General features: G+C 34.9%; 3 pseudogenes; 1 reads left to right on the forward strand and 2 right to left on the reverse strand.

Annotated features, from left to right (window-relative positions):
* Positions 1-4: 4 nt before the first annotated feature.
* On the reverse strand, positions 5-569 carry LOC107061999 (zinc finger protein 4-like; annotated as a pseudogene).
* Positions 570-10,118: 9,549 nt separating this feature from the next.
* LOC107062000 (putative late blight resistance protein homolog R1B-14) lies at positions 10,119-19,716 on the forward strand (annotated as a pseudogene).
* Positions 19,717-20,504: 788 nt separating this feature from the next.
* On the reverse strand, positions 20,505-21,408 carry LOC102590552 (zinc finger protein 4-like; annotated as a pseudogene).
* Between the last annotated feature and the right edge of the window lie 2,214 nt (positions 21,409-23,622).

The raw sequence follows: 23,622 nt of genomic DNA on the forward strand, positions 1-23,622 counted from the left end.
CATGAATAGGCGTTTCTTGGTGCGAGATGCGTTGGTGTGCGGAAGCATGAGCTTCAACGCCAAGAGATCGAAATGCAGCCCCGTGAAGGGGCAATGATGCTAAGCTAGCGTACCTGTCCGATAACATTCCCATCCGCATGGCTCTCTTAGCTAAAGTCCTCTCCCTCTTATGTGCGTTCTGGTGTCCGCCCAACGCCTGGGAGCTGTAAAACTTGCGCCTGCAGAAATTGCACGAGAAAACTCTGGATAATGCTGCCGTTGGAGGATGGGGTACTACTTCGTCACTCGCCTCTCCGTTGGCTTTCAACTCGGAGTCACAGCTGTTGAAGCCAAGAATCAAGTCAAGAGTAACAGGAACTGATTCCTGCTGAAGATTAAGGAAGGACCAGGATGAATTTCGACGGATATGTTTGAACCCACTTGGCAGTTGCTGACCTCGGACTCGTCTTCTGATTCAAGATTGAAATTTGGAGGCTTCATGTTGCTTGGAGACAAGTCGGGTACGGATTTAGACTTTGATAAAACAACAGGGAGTGTTAAATCAATGGATGGTCGTCGTTAGTTGATTCACTTGCATATGTATAACAAAGTACATGATTTTTCGAACAAGAGAAAATAATCTTTCGTACTGAGACAGTACTTTCAAGATCAATTGGCCAATGATGAATATCAATTTATTAAGCTATACATTAATCATTTCCCTCGAATTCTAAACCAAGTCACACAGAAACCAAAATGAATAACATCGAAGTATCGGTTTTGATTTGCTTTCCACTCTGTAGGTACAACTAACCCCAATGGTTTATAACATTACGGAGAATTCCCAGATCAGTAATTGCTTTGAAACAGCTTTGAAATTCCCAGATCAGTAAAATAGATACCACACGAACGAGTACGAATTCTACATTCTCAAATCAGTACCAGTGCATCAAATAAAAGTACATCATTTGTTCACATGCGGGAAAAGATCTACCTGCTTACAACCTCAAACACCAGGCTCATGTTGAAGCTTAATTACGACTGGTTGTTATCATAGTAATGACTCAAAGGTCGGTTAAATCGTGTAGGAAAAAGCTTAATTCAAAAAGATAGTGCTAAAATGGTTAGTTAATTAAAGGTTGAAATGAGAAATACAATACCTACGGAGTTTCAGTTTTATTGCACTTTGACAAATAATCAGAAGAACTCCAAAACTTCTTGAACTGTAGCAAAATTCAACTTTTTGGAAGAACCTGGGAAACAAAAGGCATCATCAGGAAAATTATGAGAAACGGGAAAACATCGAGGAAGCAAATGAACACAATCACGGGCGAGCTAGAAGTCGAATTCAGTAGCTTAAGTTCAAACCCTTAAATTTGTATTAAGAAATTCACTAAACATGTACAAATATTAAATTCAGAACACAGTTACTAACACCTGATGTTGCTATCTTAGAACTTAGAACTCATAAAGTTCAAATCTTGGTTCCACTTGGCACACAATTTCACTAGAGGTATCTTAACACCTAACATAAATCATCATCAAACCAAAAAATCAGTAGAAAAATACACTTATTTTCCATGTAATCATGAGCTCATCAAGTTTACTATGCTTTGAACTACGAAATTTCAAGAACAATTTAACATCTTTCACAAATTTTCACAGACGAAAACTTCGATAAATTAGTTCAGTTCCTCAAATAGGTCATAAATTAGTACCAAAAAAGACACAAAATCAAGTTTCTTCATTTTCACCTATAGTGGAATTTTGTCCATAAGACAATTTCAACTTAAAGTACAGAATCTTGATAGCTAGCTTCGGTTAGTTGACTACCTGAACATTCACCTTATTAGTCAGGATTCGATTACCACCTTATAATCCCCTCCTCCGTTTCCCCTTCCCCTGCCCTTGATATATTAATAATAAATAAGAAAAAATTAAAATAACATCATATATCTAAATTACAACATGAAAATTGCAAAACACCATAGTCCACTAAGACCTCAAATACACCACAAGACCAAAATTCAAGCAACTCATAGTAGATCAAGAAAAGAACCCAAAGTCACCAAATTTACAAAGCTCACAACAACAATTCAAGAATCATAATCATAGTAACTAACAACAACAAATATAAGTAGAAGTAGAATTTATTAGTAATTACCATAACAATGATTATAACATCAACAATCACAAAAAATACTCACAACCCACAAAATTTCAAGAAAAGCTCAAGATATTATCATGTTATTAATCCTCATACAAATAACATGGTTGCATTTCTTAAAAAATTAGCAGCTCTTCGATAACTCAAAACAAAAAGCACTCTGCATCAAAGGGTGTTTTGTCAGTAGTTGCTCTGCTTTTTGCAGCAATTGCTATATATTAGCACCCTTTTATGAAGAAATATAGAGATGCCAAAACCTCTCCAAAAAGAAAGAAAGAAAGAAATAAAGGCGGCAATTGCGATGTATTTAAGGGCATTTTCATTCCAGCAGCTGCACGAAGCCACCAATGGTCTCAAGAATAAATTAGGCCAAGGAGCTTCTGGTGGTGTTTATAGCGAAATTCTCAAGTTAGAGGATGAGGAAGTTGAAGTTGCTGTGAAGAAATTAGGAAATGGAATTGAACAAGGTGATGATAAAGAATTTTTGGCAGAAGTAAGGGTGATAGGCCCAACACATTAGAAAAATCTGGTTCATTTGTTAGGCTTCTGCAATGAAAAAAGCAACAGGCATGTTGTTTATGAATTATTGAAAAATGGGGATGTGTCAAATTTGATCTTTCGCGATGGACAAAGACCAAGCTGGAAGCTAAGAAGTGACATAGAACTTGACATTGCCAGAGGCCTGTTATACTTTCATGAAGACTGCGAGAACCAGATCATTCATTGCAACATTAAGTCACAAAATATCCTTCTTGACAAGAACAACACTGCAACAATACTGATCAACACCCATGAGAAGCAGGGTAAAAAGAACAAACTACAGTGTCAACCACTGTTTTCATTAAATAAACTAAGTCGGAGCATTGATACATGAATCAATATCTTTTCCTACTGTAAGTGCTATAAACTTATCTCTAAATAATAACATAGGGCATTTACAGATCAAATTAGACCCATCATAAGCCTCTTTAAGTATCATTTTACTCCTGACACCTTTATTAGTGATGTAGAATATACCTAACTGTAACTCGGAATGAAATGCATCTATTTGAGCAGATGTCAACCTCTTTTCCATAGTCAAACTAAGGAGCTCGTGAAGCACTGCAACTACTCGCTTTTGAGCTTTGGGATCAGCAAGTTCAAATCTCACGACAACCTTTTCTCCCGGGAAATGACAGCTAGAAAAGAATCCCTAAATGATTATTGTAACTAACTGGACAGAGTTTATGGACTTGTTAAACTCCTTTATTATGTAGATTTACACAAGTCCTACTTTTTGTACTCTTTACATACCTCCAAAGGCCAAGTTGTGAAAACATTTAAACAGATTATACACCACTTGCACGTTTATGCATAGAAGTAGCCAAGAAAAGCTGAGTATTCCAATATATTACAACAATTGAGACAAAACAATAAAGGGTCCTAGGTTCCCAACAAAGACTCCAGCTTTAGAACAGTTGCTCACAGTTTAATTTGATAATGACCAAGCGGTGAACCAGCAAGGTTGTGTTCTAACATCTTAACAAAGGAAAAGGCGAATTCCAATGCTATGTGAAGGAAGTCTCAAACACAACATTTAATCACTCTTACTTCGATTATTCATACATATAGTACAGAAAGGCAGGGTAAATCCTGCCTTTCTGAGTATACTGAGTTTGATTCTTTGGTATCATAGGATGAAAACAATTCAGTCTTTTTTCCCTTAAAAACTGACAAATTCCCAAAGGTCAATAGGCACATAGTTCAAAACTCCGTGGAAAATAGGCCCATCCCTCTGCCCAACTCAACTAAAATACCAGACTTTGACCACTGCCAAAGCACAGGGGGCAAATTCATTGCACTCTAGCTTTAACCACATTTTGTATGACCGCTAAATACTTGTCTAAGAAATCTAATTTAGGTATCACATTAGAATCTAAAGATAACACCTTTCACAAGTCAAATCTGCAAAAAAGTATACTGAGTTTGAATCTTTTGGTAGCATAGGATGAAAACTGAGAATTCCCAAAGGCAAATAGGCACATAGTTCGAAACTCGGTGAAAAATAGCCCTATCCCTCTTCCCTTCTCGACTTAAATACCAGACATGACCAAACATCACCACAAGTCATGTTGGTTATAGCCTACTGCAACTTCCAAACTTGCCAACGATCCCCTTGTTGCCTCAGCCAACAATGCCACAATTACCCATTATTCCTAATTTACCAACAGCAGCCACATTGCCACCATTGCCAAGCATTACATCTTTGCCAACACTTCCAACAGCTAATACCGACTATTCCCAATTTACCAACAGCAGCCACCTCAAATGCCTGCCAATATTCCACTTCCCAGCATGCCATCACTTCCGAACATTCGCAAAATTCCAACACTTTCACAAAAATAACAATATCAAGAACAGAGCGACTCATGATAAAGAGAATGAAACGAAATAAGCCAGATAAAGACATGCACAGTAAACAGGGAAAATAGAGCAGCTCTTGATAAATAAAGAGGAGAATTTTTTTTTACTTGACAATGATGTATTTGATTGAGGCAGAGAAAAGAAAAACCAATTATTGGACAATGACACATTGTTGGAGACATTTATATAGATGATCCAAGAATGTGAAAAGGTTTTGAATGAGCTGCTAATTAAAGCAATGGAACTTGAGCGTCGGAAAAGAACTGTCGCACTGATCAAGGAGGTTGAGCAGCAACCAGCAACTATACGGTTTCTGGTACAGTGATCGAAGAGGCTGAGCAGCAACTATAAGTTTCTGGAGAATTTAATTAGGGCTGAGATTATCAGCAAATTTAATTTTTACTAAATTAATATTTAAGTAATACTGTAAGGTCAAAACCGGTAAATCAACTTTGGGGTTAAGCTTCCCACTTATAGTAATATGTGATATGATGATATATGATATATAATTTGCAGAATGCACAAAGGACACAAGGATAGAACAACAATGAAGAAAGAAACAACGCAACTTCCATCTGGTTTTATCTGATTACTACTTCCAATGAACAAACTTGTTACCTAGTATAAAAATAATATTATATGAGTACTTAATATAAGTAATTTTTTATTTATATTTGCAGCCTTAACGTGAACATTCAATTAGTCTAATCAAAGTCTAGATCTAAATTTGATTAATTTAAGTTTATAATTATTTTGAATCATTAATTAAAACCAAGTCTGTCAACTCGAATATCGAAATGATAGCTGACAGTCTCCATAAATATATTTGCAAGTGAATAACAGAATAAGCATTTGTCAGTTGACATTTCCGGGTTAATTTAGGAGGCATTTCATCGTAGATTTACACTAACATTTAAATTAAATAAATAAATAATTTTTATAACCAAATGGGTCCTTTATTTTATTGGCAGATCTATTGTCTGTTTAGTTGACTAATAATGGAGAGATTTTTAGGAATATGGGGCTTTTTCACCTTAAACAGAGGGTTCGAAATAAAGAAAATGTTGTTGGGAGCGTCAACCCCAAATGAGCTCTTGCAATGCTGTGCAATGCTTCAATGTAGACTCCGGACACCGGGTGAAAAACCCATAAAAAAGAGAGATTTTTAGGAATGTGAACAATTTTTATCTAAAAATTCTTGATAGAACTAACTATTAGTAAGTCTTTTTTTTGAAGAAATTAATTCTTATTATCAATTAGACTAAATAGAAAAAAAGTTGACTATTTCAAAAAATTTAATATAAATAGAAAATTGTAAGAACATGGTATTGTAAGCTATTGACCAACTTAACCTTTTGTCATTTTTTTCTTATTGTATGTATGGCTATATAGTCATATAGATTCAAGGTAGCCTTAATTAGCATTTAAGTTTTATTGTGAGCTCTCTCATAATATATCACATTCATCATTTCCTAGTTAATTTTCATGGTTTTAACAGCTTGGAAGTAGAGAAAAAGGTAAACTATTTTTCTTTTTATTTCATTTTTTTACATGTAATATTTGAATACAAAGGCAGAGAGAGTAATATTCCCTTTTTGTATTTATTTGTGGATTACATACATACATAAGAAACAGCAAAATGGTTTATATTTTTGACTTGATAATTATAGAATGTATATGTTGGATATACAGAATGATATGTAGGAGTTTCTGTCATCTTTGCTTACAATCTTAAGGTTGAAGGACCTACTGGAGCTTCGACCAAGCACTACTGGTCAATTTCGCTTTGGGGCTACCCCTGACTCTACCATTATTATAGGGGTATGGGTTCGAGACAAAGAAGATCAAATGTACTTTAGTAAGAGTATAATGGATATAGTGAGCCTACTTTCTTACCCGATACGATCTCCTGTTGTGAAGTAGGAGATTTTCACCGATAGAGCGCAATTGTCGATAATTAAGCATCAATATATAGTAGTTGAAAGAGTTTATTTCCTAGCATCAAGATTAGTCTCCGACCCTCTTCTCTTCCCTCTCTAAACTGTTTTTCAATTTTCTCATTTTGGTTGGTCAAAAATTTTAGAGAACATTTTCTCTAAAAAAATTATCATGTATTTATTCTGAATTATTATTTACATATATATCATTTTAATAATTCAAAACCTATAAATTTAATAGTTTACATTCACAATTCTTGCTTGTTGCCGTTCCTTTTACTTGCATTTCTAATTTTTATCCTTATTAAATGTGCATGTGATTAGTTGAAACATCAAATCTCTAGAAATTGAAGGCTGGTTCGACGTTAGAGATTAAATGGAAAAAGGAAGGTCATCGGTATGTGTACTAATACTTTTACATGCTCCAAATTAATACTTTCTTCGTTTTTTTCGTCATGTTATGTTTTTCGAGAGTTAATTTGACTAATTTTCATAGCTAAATTAGATTATATTCATTCAATATTTAAAATAAAGTTTTAGATATTCAAAAACTATGCCGAAAGTACTATAAATTGCAATTTTTTTCATATCAATATGATGAAAAAATACAACTTAAAATATTGGTCAAAATCTATATCGTTTGAGTCTTAAAAAGAAAACTATGACAACTAAAAAGGAATGGAATTAGGAGTAGTGATTAAGCTGGTTACTTCTCTAGCAATTACTAGTTTTACATGTTTTTGTAACAATACTATTGGTATGTTTTACATGGCAATGTTAACGCCTATTCAAATATATAGAGGCATATATATTCATTTTGCGGGAAAAAGATTCAGTCAAGTACTACTATTCCCACAAGTTCAATTACCTCTTAGATTAATGTCATGTGGATCATAAAATAATTTATGGTTAAAATTCATTTTAAAACTTGCACTTAACAAAAAGGTCAAAAATAGTAAAAATAAAGCTAACGGTATCCATTAAAATATTTGTGACCATTGACTCTTGAAAAGGATTGTCGGCAAAATGTAAATAAATTTAAACTCAACAATTAAAATATTTATATTTTAAAAATATCATCTAATTAAGATGAACCTAATCATAAGGAATTAAAATATCTAATTCTACAAACTCCATAAAAGTATAAAAAATATGATCTACTTCCGTCACGTTGACAATATGCGCTCGATCATGCCTATATTTATTAATCCTGTGCACGATAGATAAATTGTTATTTTCATGTTCATCCACTTTAATTAACTAAATATATATCATATTTTGTGAGTTGAATTAGAATGTGACGACCCAAAATAGATGTGATGACACTCGTCTTATCCCATCAAAGACAAGTCAGCCTAAAACCCAATCATTAAGATAAAGTGCAGAAATAACGTATAAATAAAAGTTTAATAACAAATAATAATAATAATAATAATAATAATAATAATACGGATAACACGTCAACTTAACTAAATCATCAAAACCTGGTTGTCACGTGCACAAGTCTCTAATGTATTATAATAGATTTGAAAGAAAACGAAAGTTTCAAATGATATTGTCTCTAAAGCAGAATAAAATAAATAATAGGAGTAAGAAGGTTTGCTGAGATAACAAACAGTTACCTCACAAATCTCCACATAAAGTCTTGGACAAGAAGAGGTAGAGAGTATCACGAAGATCCAGGCTTGTAACCTACACAAATATAGAAGCAAAAGGTGAGTATCAAACCACATGATACTCAGCAAGCAAACTCCTATAACAAATCTAAAAATATAGAATAAGGTTACTCCTTACACTCCAACCAAACCTCCACAACTACAACTTGCCTAAAATCAGCTCAACCTAACAGTTCATAATCTACATAGCTCATAGCTTAACGATAATATCCGACAATTTCATATCAACAATACATATGATAAAGTTTTATCAATTACAAGTTCCATAGAAAAGCACTCACAAGTTCACAATGATAAAGATATGCAATACAATGAGATGCAATGCCAAATATGGTGATACATGTCTGACCTAATGATACATACCCGTTGTCTCTCAGTCTGGGACCCGTGGGGAACATATTTGTCCATACATCTGTCGCGGCATGCGACACGTCTCTCAATAATAGAAATTATCACGGCGTATGACATGTTCCTCACATTATAATACTTATCGTAGTGCATGATGCGTTCCTCAAAATGGTACATCCTCTTTAATTCCTTGTTCTCTCTCAATTCACATAACACTTGTCACAACCATGTCTCAGAACCATATACATTAAGCCTTTGAAGATGATACTATATTTCCTTAGATAGATACTTAGAGTGTCATGTAACTTCAATTTAGGAATACCTAACAAAACTGAGATCTTTGTCTTGACATAATAGTCTGAATGCATGAAACGGAAAAAATTCAATCCATATTCAACATGATGTCGAAGTCTATCATATTCAAAGTAATGAAGTCTATCCAAATGTCTTGTTCTACCAAATCAATAACTTGAAATCGATGTAATCAATCCACCACTAAGAATCATCTAAGGGTGTCGAGATACGTACAAAAATAGAAGGAGAGTCACAAAATATATCCAAATTCAAAAAAGATACATAAAAAGAAGTAGATCAATGACCAAAATAAAACTACAAAAGATCGAGAGCATACTGAACAATACTTGGAAAAACCTTGGTTACTTCAATAGAGTTAGTTATTTGTCGATATAATATTTCCAACCACCAATATTAGTCCATGAATTGTAAGCCGGTCTTTTACCACTATACTCATGTCTCTATGAATAATCTCATATAGTTTTGTACACGTATCTTTTTCCAAAATCAAATCATGTTTTTCATTAGTTTCAACTAATATTGTTGATTCTCAATTCAACTTCGGAAAGACATCTCACAGGTAAATATGTCAGTATCTATCATTTAATCACCACTTAAAGTGTCCTTGTTGGTTGACACTCAACTAGCTTCATAATCTCATACATTATTATATTTAGTCTACGTATAGTGGCTCCCATCATAAGAAACTTTATCATTGTGATTATCATGTTATCCAACTCGAACTATTTGAATTTTTCTTAGTATACCTTCACTCAAAAGGTAAGAAAGTCTTTCATACCCATCTTATAACTAGTCCTACCATCTTAACTTCATTATAACTTATCACCTCTCATATTTTTGCTATTCCTCAACTTCTCATTTTAGTCTGATCATAATCACTATTTTCTTATCTAATCAATTGATCCTCCCAAGATTACATTTTTATTCATATCATCCATATTATATAATTCCAGTATTGAACTGTCAACTTATCATTGATATTATTGTGTCATAAGATTGTCCCAATAAATTGGAAAAATTAAAACATCATTGTTACACCTCAAACGAACCATCCATACTATGCTAACATCCTCAATATCGCAATTCCTATTATTTGGTCATTCTGCTAACCAAATCATAACGCCTCGCACCACACCATGTAACACCATCTCTCATAACTTACGTACAAATTAGATACGTATCCTCACAATGGGTGAGAGAATAAAACAAAGAATTTAGATATTAAAGTGAACCGCATACGCACGATAAGGAATGAAAGTTTCTTAAAGTCCTATAGTCTCTCAAAGATAAGTAATGGAGATCTACGAACTGATCCGCAAGACTCTACTAGACTCAGCTCTTGTACTTAATGGGACCTATGAACCATGCTCTGATACCATGTTGTCACAATCCAAAATTTCATTAATTTGTGAGGGCACCTACCATCCCCGTAAGCAAACCTGATCCCTCTATTAATCATTTAACAATGCAAAATTTGTATAGATAAGTTAAAATAAAATATTCCTAGACATGGTGACACTAGTACAATGGCATCTATTAATACAAAACAAACATGAAAACAAACGCATTTGTTTAGAAGGAAATAAGACAAAAAGAAGAGAAATCAATTCACCCTAAATTTCAACAACCATCAATCTCAGTCGCAGTAACAAATCAAATACCGCTAGTACCTGACTCAGTTCCTGCTTGAAAAAAGGTGTAACAAGTATAGAGTGATCCGTACGAAAAATACGTGTATTCAACAAGTTTTGATTACTAACTCTTCTAAGAAGCAATAACGAGGTATGTTCTAAAAGTTTCTTTTTCTAAAAGTATAATTACATCATAAAATAAATCACCTCAACATAACAATTAAAACATATATTTTTCCCAAATTGTCAATTACACCATCAATGATATCACAAGATGTCTCAAATCTATCAAATCAAATCAGTTCACAATCAGTTCAACAAGTCAACGCCAAATTTATATGAAATGCAATATAGATGAAATGTAATGCAATGCACTGACCAAGAAATGGTATACACCGCTTCTTCTGTCAGATAGTCGAGGACTCAAGAGATCTGTTTAACTGCCGGAATCATTTCTTATCGGCACAATAACATTTGCCAAAACCATTTCTCATTGGTACATGAATACCTTTCGCCAATATTATTTTCTATCGGCTTTGCATGATATCACTTGTTGGAACAATTTCTCATTGGCATGATAAGAATACGAATCTTACAAATAGTTGAATAAATAATATCAACCAATAATAATCATACGACAATAAGAGTGGTACGGATATGTATGAAAAAACATATGATATGAGTTCATCAATTGACCCTACAATTAAGGATCATTAATCACAATCAAATTTACATAATTCACTAGTTTCAATGATTCAATCATATCACAACTTACAGCTACTATCAAGCAATAATTAATTTCATGTAAATTTTCCCATATTATAACATCCGTACCTACATAAATGTTCGTTATCTCATTTTGTCACGATCCAACCCACCGGGCCGTGTGGGCACCCAATCTAACACCTAAGTAGGAGAACCCTCATATTCCAATAGTTAAACATGCGGAAAGTTAAAAGAAAACAAAGATAAATATAATAATATGATTTTTTGTACAATAACTTTAGGCACTCTTTTTTATTAAACTTGTAAAGTAATTAACAACTCTCAAGGATCTAGTCTAAACAGTTACAAGAGCTACTAAGAGTACATCTGGACAAGATAAACAAAAGACACAGCTCCCACCATGCAGAAGGAAGATAGATGCTGCTGGAGAATTTCTTCGTCTTCACCTAATGAAACGTCGCCGGCCTGGATCCAGACTATGTCAAAAGACATAGCAAGAGTAGTATCAGTACAAAACACACATACTGGTATGCATAATCGGTCAACCCGAAGCCCACCACATAACATAAGGGACCAACTAGTAAGATCATGACATAAACCACTCGTTTCTCCACCTCTACCCTTTTCTTGAAGTACCTCCTAATTTCACTAGTACTCTGACTACTAACTACCTTCTCAACCAACTTACTTACTGGATACTTGATCATGGCCTAACCATTCTAACACATTAAGCGTTCCCTCAAAAATCACCACGTTGTATTTCAACTAACCTCTCACGTCATATCCTTACTTCCTCGTCACATTACCCAACCATGGTCACATGATACATTATATCAAGCTTTCTTACCGCTAAACCCAATCTCTTTCCCCAGGGTGAAATCCACCTAAGCATATTTCATCACATACTTAGCCTCTACTTCTCGCCATTACAACATACGAACAACCCTTACTATCTATTATTCGCCCCTTGGACACCTTGCCCTTCCACTATACCCAAACAACTCGCTCAACACAAGAACCATCAAATCTAAGTCGTCGTAACATGTACCTAATGAGTGCAACATATGTAAGTCAATACAACAACATACTCACATGTGCATATCAAATATATACAATATTAACGACACTTACGAACAACTTCACATTTCTCAAGATACACAATTTTGCCACATCATTGGTCCTCTCATGGAACCCAAACCCAAACAGTTAGCATACCGGAACGTGGTACCCGATCTCATAATTATGCCAGGACGTGGCAACCGATCCTATAGTTATGTCGGAACGTGGCAACTTATCCCAGTTAGTTATGTCGGAATGTGGCAATTGATCCCAGTAAGTTATGTCGAAACGTGGCAATCGATCCCAATTAGTTATGCCGGAACGTGGCAACTGATCCATTCAACATATCACAAGTTTATCCTCATAATCATGTAAAACAATTCATGACTCATAGCGTTCATCATTCACATCTCCTTATTTACAACAAGTGTGATCAACAATGCAACATTCGTATACCTACATGTTTCACAATGAAGCAAGAACAACATACATCACTAAATCATGGAATCACCACCCTCACAACGGATTATTTATCAACACACTTCATGCAACCCTAATTCGACCATTCTCAGCCCTAATTCATCGTCTAAGGCTTCTTTCTAGGGTTTAAATCAATAATCATTCAGTGCACGAAGTCCTACGCATAAATCCAACCATCGATTCACATATATTACGTAGTAAGCACATATTTAAACTACTCAATTCATAAAACCTACCTGGGTGCCAAGCAATTGCACGGAGTTATTGACTTCGATTCTTGTTTTTTGGGCTTCGTGACGGTGATTTTGGCCAAGAATCCATAAGACATCATCATCCTCACGCTAGAAATCTCTCTCTCCCTTCTTCCCAAGCTTGCAACAGCTTTTTGGGGGTTTCTAAGGTGTTTTACGACTTATTTAGGTATTTTAGGAAGAAGGAGGAAAATAGGATTTCGCGTAATTTACGTTCTGCCTCGCCTATCCCGCCCTGGCGTTAGCTTACCCCGCCTTGGCGCCGCCGCCCTAGCGGCATCTGGCCCGCTATGGCGGGACAATGGCCAAATTTTCCCGAATTTTTGTTTCTCCTAAATAACGACGGTTCGGGTTGTTCACATTTATACAGGACCCTCTTATTATTCGTTATCATTATATTTATATATTTCATAAAACTAACACTCCAAAGAAAGGAAGGAATTTCTACTTGCTTCAAACTGAAGTTCAAAAGTTAAATTACCAATTCATCCTTTTGTAATGCTTTTGAATGGTCAAAATCTGTTCAGATATATAATTCTCGTAAGAATACGAATTGAATGACACACATATTATTATATTATTTTTTTTTGGCTCAAAATTGGGTGAAAAAAGTCACCCTGAGCCTTCGAATTCAAATCTGAAATTTTCTTTGGATTATTTCACTCATAATAAAATAACTCGCATGATAAATTTTAGTTAAAACGAATAGTTATTCGACCCTCAAATCAAGATTTTGTTCTAAAAATCCTAGAATTATATTTTTCTCAATTAGGCATAAATTCTACACTTTCTATCCTAAAAATCTGTTCATAATCGTATAAAAATTTTGTGAAAAGAACAAGAATCACTTTGAGATAAAGTTTCCACTTTTTCTCTTTTATTTTCTCCTCTTATTTTCTCTTTCTTTCTTTTCTATTCTTCTACTGCGTTTGTTGAACTGTTGTTTTTTTTTTTTTCGTTTATGTTGTTTGACGTTTCACGTCTTTCAACTTTTCTTTTTATTTTCTTTGGTCTATTGGGTAGTTGCCCTTTTTCCTTTCCTTTTTATTTATTTAATTAATTGGGCACTTTGCCCTTTTTTTTTTTTTTTTTCTATTCCCTCGATCCATTTTTAATTGTCATTGTTTTCTTTTTAGAATCAAATTATAAGAATTTTAGCTAACATTTTATGATGTATTTTTCATCATATTGATATGCAAAAAATTGCAATTTATAGTACTTTTAGTATATTTTTTGAATATCTAAATTTTTGTTTAAAATATCGAATTAATTAATCTAATTTAATTTTTAAAATTAGTCAAATTGACTTTCGAAAAGCGCATGACAAATAAAAGTCGACGGAGGTAGTATTATTAGCAAAAACAAATTCATTATTTAATTTAAAAATTATATCACCCATTCTCATTAGTAATAAATTATCTATAGAAGCTACTAAAAAAAAGTTTAATATAAAAAAAAAATGTTAAAATTCACTAAAAAGAATCTTACATCCCTAAACTTTATATTACATCACATAAACAAACTACTTACTACACTTGTGTAACTAAATAACAAAATTTGTCACTAATATATCCCGACTAATGATTGGTTTTTAATTTAGCAGCTTCCATTTGAGGAAGAAAGAAGAAGAATCAGCAGTCATATTGATGATTTCTTAAATGGCTTGAAGAAAATAAAGAATGAAAAAATAATTGCTTCATCAAAATTGGATGACATTGAAAAGCTAAGAATGGAGTTGAGATTCCTAAGAACATTTGTTCTGTTTGGGAAACCGAGTTTGGATTATTTTTATTCCAGCATGTCCGAGAAAATAGACAAGTTCTATGAACTTAGTTGCTCACTTTTCTATCAAGATGAAGATGATAAATTAAACCTAGCGAAATGCGACATGGAATGTCTTGCCCCTCTGCTGCTGGAAGAGATGAAAAGTTATTTTTTGAATTTGGAGAATGATTATTATGTAGCCATGACGACTGACGAGAAAATGTTTGAATATCTCTTCAGACACCTTCATGATCTACCAAACTATCGTGCTAATAGCAAGTATTCCGACATCTGAGAGATTTCTATCCTATCCTCAAGGCCAACAAAGCACACACTGAATATCTCTACCTTTGGCACCAATTGACTGCTGATAGAGTAACACAATTCTGTTTTGATCTTTGGACTGAATATTATTATGATGGTTACGAGGTGTGTGACGACGTCTCTCAATGCTCTTCCAAGATTGCTTCTCTACTCATCGACATAATCCCTCTTGAGCTGGAGGTTTATACATTTCTACTGCTCATCAAAGAATCAAGATCAACTGAACTAGAACGGTTTGTTAAGCAAATCCGGAAAGCATCACCAAGGATTCTTCAAAATTATCTGATTCTTCTCCAAGGACGCATGGCAGGTGCAGTAGCTGTCAATTACGCTCCAACTCAAAGAATTAATGTCATGATAGAGTTCCTATTGATCTTTCTCACTGATATACCAAAGCGATTTATCCATCATGACATATTGAATGATATGTTGGCACATGTTGGGCTACTTACAAGGAAGATATCTATTCTGTTGGAAGAGAGCTCTGAGTATAATATCAATGAAGCGGACTTTTCAGCTTCAGACTTGTTGCAAGAAATAGAACAAATGAAGCGAGATATTAGACAGATTTTTTTGAAAGCTCCAAAGTCATCTCAACTTCGCTTTCCTGTGGATGATGGTTTCCTCTTCATGAATCTTCTACTCAGACGTTTAAATGATTTGCTCATTTCCAATGCTTATTCAGTTTCTCTCATAAAGAAAGAAATTGGGATGGTGAAACAAAGCCTTGAATTCCTTAGATCATCTTTCAGGCAAACATTGAATGACACTAGCCGAGTAGTTAAAGATTGTTGGTTGCGTGCTTTAGATGTGGCATATGAGGCAGAACATGTCATTAATTCCATTCTTGTCAGAGATAATGCTCTCTCGCATCTCATCTTCTCACTTCCAGTGTCACTGATAAGATCAAGCTTATCGTGGCACAAGTCACTATCCTTGAAAATTTTGTCAACATGCGTTGGGCCCACAAGATAGTGCCACGTAGGCCAAAAAGGGGTAGAATATTACATATAAAATAAGTTCGGGGGGGTAATAGGACCTTAGTAAAGGTTAGGTGTGTCTCTGGGATTTCGGGCATAGGCTGGGGTGGTACTTATACATTTTCCCTTAGTTTTAAGTAAGATTTTATCAATTCAACATTGAAAAACATCCTTTTATTGAGACAATTATTATATGAATTATTAACACAATTTTATAAGTAATAAGTTGATAAACTTTAAATATAAGAGTTAGAATCATAGAATTTGATTCAGAAAGTTGATAACTTGGTATACCTACTTTAATATGAAAATTAACAAATAAATTAAAAAAAAGAATTTGTAATGCACTTTGTTCAACACTTTTCGACTATTGATTCATATTTTTGAGAGTGTATTACTCTAACTATCAAAGATTTGAAGAAATAGAGTGCAAAAAGAGTTACAAAGGATAAATAATGTGAGTGTTAACGAAGAAAATGTAAGAATCCAAGACAATGTTTCCTTAATTTCTTCTATTTGAATGGGATTAAGATACATAATTTTTTATTTATAAAAATTTGAGGCCCCCAAAAATTGGGGCCTAAGGCCAATGCCTAAAATTTTATAGGCAAGAGCCGGCCCTGGACGCATGGCAGATGCAGTAGCTGTCAATTACGCTCCAACTCAAAGCATTAATGTCATGATAGAGTTCCTATTGATCTTTCTCACTGATATACCAAAGCAATTTATCCATCATGACAAATTGAATGATATGTTGGCACATGTTGGGCAACTTGCTAGGAAGATATCTATTCTGGTGGAGGAGAGCTCTGAGAATAATATCAATGAAGCGGACTTTTCAGCTTCAGACTTGTTGCAAGAAATAGAACAAATGAAGCGAGATATTAGACATTTTTTTGAAAGCTCCAGAGTTATCTCAACTTTGCTTTCCTATGGATGATGGTTTCCTCTTCATGAATCTTCTACTCAGACATTTAAATGATTTGCTCATTTCCAATGTCTATGCAGTTTCTCTCAAAAAAAAAGAAATTGGGATGATGAAAGAAAGCCTTCAATTCCTAACATCATCTTTCAGGCAAACATTGGATGACAGTACTAGTGGAGTAGTTAAAGATTGTTGGGTGCGTGCATTAGATGTGGCATATGAGGCAGAACATGTCATTAATTCCATTCTTGTCAGAGATAAAGCTCTCTCCCATTTAATCTTCTCACTTCCGAGGATCACTGATAAGATCAAGCTTATCGTGGCAGAAGTCACCGGTTTACGGCTGGAGGATAAGAATGGGGATCACCCCCCTTGATGCAAAGTCTTCCATCGAGCCAATTGAGTTAACCTCATCACCTTTTGTTGAGGTAACAGTAGTTCATGAGAAAGAATCCCAGATCATTGACCAGCTCCTTGATGAACATGAATCCGAGCTTGATGTCATTTCTATTGTCGGAATGCCAGGACTCAGTAAAACTACTCTGGCCAACAAAGTGTATAACAATACATTAGTTGCTAGTCATTTCAAGATTCGTGCTTGGTGGACTGTTTCCCAAAAGTATAACAAGTCAAAGGTGTTGCGGGAGATTCTTCAGCAAGTTACTGGCTCTGAAAAAGGAAGTGAGGATGACCTTGCTGAAAAGCTACAAAGAGCGCTGTACAATAAAAGGTACCTCATCGTCTTGGATGATGTGTGGGATATTGCAACAGGGGAGATGTTAATAGCATGTTTTCCAAAGCTTAAAAGAGGAGATAGAGTTATTTTAACTAGCCGAATTAGTAAGGTAGGTTCGCAAGTTAAATGTCGTACTGATCCTATCAACCTTCAAGTTTTAACACCTGAAAAAAGTTGGGAACTATTCGAAAAAAGGGTATTTGGAGAAGGAAGCTGCCCTGCTGAACTGTCAAATGTTGGACACCAAATAGTTAAGAAATGTAAAGGACTTCCCTTGGCTATTGTTTTGATTGCTGGAGTAATTGTTAGAGGAAAGAAAAAGGAAAAGAATTTGTGGCTTAAGATTCAACATAATTTGGATTCCTTTATTTCTGCAAACATCAATTTGCAAATGATGAAGGATATGCAATTAAGTTATGACCATTTACCATGCCACCTGAAGCCGTTGTTGCTTTACTTTGCAAGATCTCAAAAGAACAAACGAACTCCGGTCTCTAAGTTAAAGCAGTTGTGGATGGCCGAAGGGTTTGTGGATCATGATATCCGATCCAAGAGTAGTTTAGAGGAAGTAACTCAAAGTTACTTGGATGCTTTAGTTTCCAGTAGCCTGATAATGGTGGATCAAGTCCCCTCCAAGAAGAGTATGCCTTTTTCTGTTAGGATCAAGGTTTGCTATGTGCATGATGTTGTGCACGATTTTTGTTCAGCAAAATCTAAAAAGGCAAAGTTTTTCAAGTTAATGAATCCAGGTGCTCGATTTCATGCTTTGGATTTCCTACATCATCGTCTAACAAAAAATGTGGTTTGTTCAATTCTAATAAGTGTTCAGCTGGTAGTAAGCATCTCATATCTTTGAAAGTTAGCGGTTCACTTCTTAACTCCAGCTATATCTGCCATACAAGACCCTTTGGACTTGCTAGAGTGTTGCAACTGGATAGCATTATTCTGGAAGATTTTTTAATGGAAGAAATAGGCTCCCTATTTCATTTGAGGTTCTTAAAGCTTTGGACTCTTGACAATACACAATATTCCACCATGGTATTACTGCCCATAGTATTCAAACTATCAAAGCTAAAACATGTGAAAATTGACAGGAGTTCTTTCTTTGAAGAGGAAGAGGAAATGGATGCGGACAATATTATGCATCAACCAAGTAGAATATTGGAAGCTGAGAATTCAAAGTTAGAAGACTTGACAACTTTATCCAAAGTTGATATCTCATTTACTGAAGCACGAGTGATGTTCTGGAGAAGTTCCCAAATCTTCAGCACCTTCATTGCTACATCAAGGAACCGATAGATCCTCCTACACACCGCGATTGGTTTCCCAAGTTTGATGTCCTTAATAAACTTGAATCACTCATTGCAATGTACGAGAATGCCGAATATCCTGATAAAATCCGACAACCCAATGAATATTACTTCCCTAACAGCTTGAAAGAGTTACGGTTGAATGGTTTTCCCCTGAGACCTGATTTGTTGTCAGTAATCGCGGCATTGCCTGAGCTTGAAATTCTGGAGTTTATTTACTGTGAATTCGTAGAGGACAAGTGGGACGCAAGTGAGGACATCTATCAAAGTCTTAAGACTTTGTCTATGCGAATGGTCAATCATTCGGAATGGCAAGTTGATATGGAAACCTTTCCCAAGCTTGAGGAATTAAGACTAGAACATTGTTACAAGCTTACGGAGATCCCTTCTGCATTTATAGATACACACACTTTAAAGTCCATTCATTTAACTAATACTAAGCGTGAGCTTGGAGATTCAGCCATTGAGATTAAGAAACAAGTAGAAGCTTTCACAGGAGAGGACAGACCTCAAGTCCATATAGAAGATGTGTATGAAGAAGAAGATGAAGAAGAGGCTGAAGAAGAAGCTGAAGAAGAAGATGAAGAAGAGGCTGAAGAAGAGGAAATTAATTCTTATATCGTTACCCCTACATACATATATACTTCATTTAATTTAAACCATACTATATATGATTTGCAGAATGCCCAAAGGACTCAAGGATAGAACAACAATGAAGAAAGATACAACGCGACGCTTCCATCTGATTTCATCTGATTACTGCTTCCAATAAACAAACTTGTTACTGGTTTTTTTTCATTGCTGGTTCTGGACATATTTTAATTTAATGTGTTGTGTGTGTTTTTGTTTTTCCTGTTTTTTGTTAGTTATGAATCTTATTTTGTTTGTAATCTCTCATATAAGATTCTAGTTTTTCAATTGGAAGGTTTCAATGCCAAATTGTGAATCAATATATGTCCCATTTCGCCTGAATCTGATGATAAACAGTCATCAATGGACAAGTCTCTCTTTTTTTTTAAGAACGTGAAAAAGACAACTATCCCTTTTTTTTTAATAATATGGACAGTTAGATGACTACTGCCAACAAGCATTGTGGTGGAGTGGTAGTACTCTTTGATCCTTAATCAGAAGTCTCGCGTTCGAGCCCTACTGGATTTAGAGTCGCCTTTTTTACGGAATGCATGTCTTACCCCCAATGTGAGACTTTCTGAAGTGAATCTAGCGAATAATTATAAACAGGGTTAAAATGGGAGGAAGTTAAAGGTTTCCATAGACTAAATAACACCACCACTGTCCCAAATCTGTACTTATGTAATAATATCATATAATTGTACAATAAGATGGTCAACTAAACAAATTTGGGAATGAAGAAGATTCAAAATTGAAAGCTCAAGACAGTCTCAAATATTCACCTCCTGTACAAATAGAGCACTAGTGTAATACCACAATTGTGAAAATTCTGATACAAAAAAGTAGAATAGAATGCCAAAAAAAAAAAAAAAAAAAAAAAAAAAACCAACAGAGTTTCAAATTAAGATCAGGCAATGTTGGATCTGTCCTAGTTTGAGGAGCTACAGCTACAAAATTTATGCTTGAACTTTACCCTGAATTATACCCCGTATTGCCACCAATTCCCTCTATTTGCCTGAAGCTACCGGACCAGAACACTTCCACTTCATCATCCTCCACGAATACTGGCATCCCGAAATAGCCTTGTTCAAATCTAGCCCTACTTCTAACCGCATGAATAGGCGTTTCTTGGTGCGAGATGCGTTGGTGTGTGGAAGCATGAGCTTAAACGCCAAGAGATCGAAATGCAGCCCCGTGAAGGGGCAATGATGCTAAGCTAGCGTACCTGTCCGATAACATTCCCATCCGCATTGCTCTATTAGCTAAAGTCCTCTCCCTCTTATGTGCGTTCTGATGTCTGCCCAACGCCTGGGAGCTGTAAAACATGCGTCTGCAGAAATTGCACGAGAAAACTCGGGATAGTGCTGCCGTTGGAGGATGGGGTACTACTTCATCACTCGCCTCTCCATTGGTTTTCAACTCGGAGTCACTGCTGTTGAAGCCAAGAGTCAAGTCAAGAGTAATAGGAACTGATTCCTGCTGAAGATTAAGGGAAGGACCAGGGCGAATTTCTTGGACGGATATGTTTGAACCCACTTGGCAGTTGCTGACCTTGGACTCGTCTTCTGATTCAAGGTTGAAATTGGAAGGCTTCATGTTGCTTGGAGATAAGTTGGGTACGGATTTAGACTTTGGTAAAACAACAGGGAGAGTTAAATCAATGGATGGTTGTCGTTAATTGATTCACCTGAATATGTACAACAAAGTACATGATTTTTCGAACAAGAGAAAATAATCTTTCATGCTGGGACAGAACTTTCAAGATCAATTGACCGATCAATTTAGAGATTATGAAGGTTATGCAATTAAGTTATGACCATTAACCATACCACCTGAAGCCGTTGTTGCTTTACTTTGCAAGATCTCGAAAGAGCAAACGAGCTCCAGTCTCTAAGTTGATGCAGTTGTGGATGGCTGAAGGGTTGGTGGAGCATAATATTCCATCCAAGTGTAGTTTAGAGGAAGCAACTCAAAGTTACTTGGATGCTTTAATTTCTAGTAGCCTGATAATGGTGGATCATATGCTCTCCAAGAAGAGTAAGCCTTTTTCCCAAGCTTTATGTTCTTAATAAACTTGAATCACTCTTTGCAAAATACAGGATGCCCAAAGAGTACTTATTTCACACCGAGTCAATCTACCAAATACCACATCCCAATGAATATCACTTCCCTAGCAGCTTGAAAGAGTTACGGTTGAATTTATTTCACATGAGACCTGCTTTGTTGTCAGCAATCGCGGCATTGCCTCACCTTGAAATCCTGGCGATTATCGACTCTTATTTCGTGGAGGATAAGTGGGATGCAAGTGAGGACATGTATTAAAGTCTTAAGACTTTGACTTTGCGAGAGGTCAACCTTTCAGAATGGCAAGTTGATAAGGGAACTTTTCCCAAGCTTGAGGAATTAATAGTAGAATACTGTGAGGAGTTTACGGAGATCCCTTGTGCATTTGGGGATATAGACAGTTTAAAGTTCATTCATTTAACAAATATTAACAGTCAGGTTGTAGATTCAGCCATGGAGATTAAGAAAGATGTAATAGATTTCGCAGGAGAGGACAGACTTCATGTCCATATATCCAGGGCCGGCTCTATGCATTGGGAAATAAGGCTTTTGCCTTATGGGGGCCCAATTTTTTATCAAGAATAAATTAGAGCAACTTTCACATATAGCAAACACAAAATTCATATTTGTATGTTATAGCAAAATTTGCATAATTGCGCTCCATAGCAAACATAAATATGTATATTTCTCTATACATATACAAAAGAAAGAAGTTGTATAATCTGCTTTGGTATAATATACAAAAAGATCAATTGTATAAAGTGAGAGAGGCGAGTGAGCGAGCGAGATCTGGGAGAGTGGCGAGTGAGATCTGGGAGAGGGGAGAGAGGGGAACGAAAATATATGTATATATACAATTTTCTCTTGCTTTATACAAACACAAACACACTTTATACACTTGTGTTTGTATAAAATATGAGAAAGGCGAGGGAGAGAACGAGAGTGGCGAGAGAGATTCACCAGGAGAGAGGTGAAATAGCAACAGTTTGCTATGAGGTACAATTAAATCAAACTTTATTTATAGCATTTAATTTGAATTAATAGTTTGCTATTATATACAATTTTCCCAATAAATTATGTGTTAAAAATTTTATAGAAAAAATTGATTATTTATTATAAAAATATATTATTTTACCTACTTAAGCATTTTTTGTACTTTGTTAAAAATAATAATTAATAGTGAAAAGTGTTGAACGAAGTGAATTACAAATTCTTTTTTTATTTCTTTTTAAATTTTAGTTTCAAGCATTACTATAAGCATATTAAAATGGGGTATACCAAGTCATCAACTTTTTGAGTCAAATTTTATGTTTCTAACTCTTATGTTTATTTAATATTTGTCAACTTATTACTTTTGAATTATGTTAACAATTCATATACTAATTGCCTCACTGAAAGGATGTTTTTCAATGTTGAGTTGATGAAATCTTACCTAAAACTAATAACTGAAAAAACAATTTAAATACTAATAACTTTCATCTAAATAGTGTAAGAAAAATATTTTTTTTTGAATAAATACATATATGAAGTTTGTTTATATTTTAGGCCTCAAATTAAAAAAATTCTTTAGGCCCCCAATAACGTTGAGCCTCCCCTGCATATATCAGATGTGTTCCATATATACTAATAAAGTGAAGAAGAGGTAATTGATTTCTTACATCTTCACCCCTACATATGTACTTCATTTAATTTAAATCATACTATATATGATTTGCAGAATGCCCAAAGGATAGAGCAACAATGAAGAAAGAAACAACACAACGCTTCCATCTGATTTCATCTGATTACTGCTTCCAATAAACAAACTTGTTCTGGAGATGTTTTAACTGAGTGTTTTCTTTCATGTAAATTGTGTATTGCTTTGCCTCATTAGGAGTAATTTGCTATATTTGGAGTAGTTAAGCTTTGAATATCTAT

This window comes from Solanum tuberosum, unplaced genomic scaffold, assembly GCF_000226075.1.
Source record: "Solanum tuberosum cultivar DM 1-3 516 R44 unplaced genomic scaffold, SolTub_3.0 scf00189, whole genome shotgun sequence".
In the NCBI taxonomy this organism is placed as follows: domain Eukaryota; kingdom Viridiplantae; phylum Streptophyta; class Magnoliopsida; order Solanales; family Solanaceae; genus Solanum; species Solanum tuberosum.